General features: G+C 35.1%; 1 protein-coding gene across 11 annotated transcripts in view; it reads left to right on the top strand.

Annotated features, from left to right (window-relative positions):
• EPB41L2 (erythrocyte membrane protein band 4.1 like 2) overlaps positions 1-2,538 on the top strand; it is a 194,697-nt gene that overhangs the window by 87,468 nt on the left and 104,691 nt on the right. The gene's annotated exons all lie outside the window — the stretch shown is intronic.

Genomic DNA, 2,538 nt, shown 5'->3' with positions numbered 1-2,538 from the left:
GTCTGCCACTCAGAAGCTCCCTCCTCACTTGTACAGTGTATTGTTTTTCAGTACTTGTGGTTTCCTATGGGAGGGATGTTCTCATGTTTGCACACTTCCCTATGCTTGGCACATGCCTCCCATCCTGACTTCCTTGCCTGAGTAATGATGATTTCATCATTTTAAAGCAACTCAAATCTCAACTTCTGTAGAAAAGTTTGCCTAATGACCCTCTTCTTCTAATATGGGTTAAGTGTACGTCCTGTACTTTTTAAGCAACATGCTCTTGACTTATCTGTACTCCCTCCTCCCTGCCCCCAAGACTGTCTTTATTCATATGCCCAGTACTGGGCACATTGTAGGAGCCCATTAAATATAGGCTGACTGACTGAATGTTTTTAGGCTTGTGTATTAGACACGAATAACATTTAAATTTTTCTTATCAAGATGGCAGTTTAGTGATTTTGAGTATTTTCACAAGATTGTACAACCATCACCACTGTCTAATTCCAGAACAATTTCATCACCTCACAAAGAAACCTCTACCCATTTGAGCATTCATTTCCTATTCTCCCCTCCTTCCAGCCCTTTGCAACCACTAATGCACTTTGTCTCTGTGGATTTGCCTATTTTGGAAATTTTACATAAATTGATTAAACAGTGTGGCCTTTTATTTCTGACTTTTTTCACTCCAAATAATGTTTTCAAGGTTGTATGTGGCAGCATATATCAGTACTTCATTCCCTTTCATAGCTTAATATTCTCTTGTATGGATAGACCACATTTTGTATATCCATTTACCAGTTGTTGGGCATTTGGGTTGTTTCCATTTTTGGCTATTATGAATAATGCTGTTACGAACATTTCTTTCAAGTTTTTGTGTGAACGTATGTTTTTATTTCCCTTGGCTGAATACCTAAGAGTAGAATTGCTGGGTCATATTGTAACTTTGTTTAACTTTTAGAGGAGCTGCCGCGCTATTTTCTTAAGTAGCTGTGCCATTTTACATTTTACATCAATGTTGAGAGTTCTAAATTTTTCACATCCTCACCGATACTTGTTACTGTCTTTTTGATTATACCATGCTATTATATGTGAAATGGTGGTGTCTCATGGTGGTTTTGATTTGCATTTCCCTAATGACTGATGACATTGAGCATTGTTTCCAGTGCTTATTGGCTGTTTTTCTTCTTTGGAGAAATGTCTACCCAAATCCTTTTGCTCATTAAAAAAAAATTTTCTTTATCTTCTTATTGCTGAGTTGTAGAGTTCTTTATGTATTATGGATACTAGACTCTTATCAGACATACTTTGCAGAAGATGGTGAATAATATTTTAAGAAACGAGTATAATACTGATACATGCTGCAACATAAATGAACTTTGAAAACATTATGCTAAGTGAAAATGCCATATGTTGTATGATTCCATTTCTTCAACATGTCCAGAATAAGCAATCCATACAGACTGGAAGTAGATTAGTGTTTGCCAGGGGCTGGGGTGGTGGGTATGTCAAGAATGGAGAGTGTTAATGGATGTAGGATTTCTTTTTGGAGTGATGAAAAATTTCTAGAATTAGATAGTGGTAATGGTTTTACAGCCTTATGAATGTACTCAAAACCATGAACTGTATAATTGGAAAAGGGTGAGTTTTATGGTATGTGAATATTTCAATGAAGCTTTAAAAAAAAGTGTATTTTATTTTTTGAGCTATTCAGGTTTGTACTACTTAGAAGGTAGCTGGGAAATTTCCCGTTGGCCAGGGAGGATGCCAGGCCTTTGAGCACTTTAATCATTGCTAAGAGAGGAGGGAGCATGCTCTCTCTGCCTTTCCTGCCTATTTTTTTATGTCAATGGTGCTGCTATGCTCTAGAAGTCCCTCTTTGCTTGTGTAAAATGAAGACAACCAGTTACTTTCAGATTTAATATCAATTTTGTTTTCATTAGTTGTGATAGGATCAATTATTAGATTTTCTTTTATCCCTATAATGTCTTCATTTGGTTCAGATCAGAGTTCCCTAGATATTTTCTTACAATCATATATTCAAAGAAAACTGAGGTTGGGTGGGATGCAGTATTGGAGCTTTGATCATCGTTTGAGAGTACCTGTCCAGAAGACTAACTTTTGCGTTGGAATAGTTATGATAATTTATGAGATTTAGTGTTGGAACAAAAAAGAATACATTACAGATTTAATTTTCTCACTATTAAGCACCCAATACTTAACATTTTTTTATATCAAACATTTTAATGTGTGAAATTGCAGTGAAATGTGTCTCAATACTTTCTAATATTATCAGTAACACTTTGTATTAAAGAGTAAGGGATACCAAGTATAGAGAAAAGTAATTTTCTTTTAAAAAGTGGATTTTTGGGGTGAATTTTTGTTTATAGCTAGATGAAACCAAATAAAAGTAATCATTTTTTCTAGAGCTCTTGATTTTAAGTGCTATCTGTACGGAATCAGAATTAATTCCATTGTGATGCTAGTTTTGGTTCTTTGATTCTGATAGAGAATTCTCAAAGTAGAGTAGCACTCTCCATTTTTCTTTTGAGTATG

Source organism: Pteropus alecto, unplaced genomic scaffold (genome assembly GCF_000325575.1).
Source record: "Pteropus alecto unplaced genomic scaffold, ASM32557v1 scaffold79, whole genome shotgun sequence".
Taxonomy (NCBI): Eukaryota; Metazoa; Chordata; class Mammalia; order Chiroptera; family Pteropodidae; genus Pteropus; species Pteropus alecto.
The sequence above is the reverse complement of the archived record's forward strand: the minus strand, read 5'-3'. Positions and strand labels throughout refer to the sequence as shown.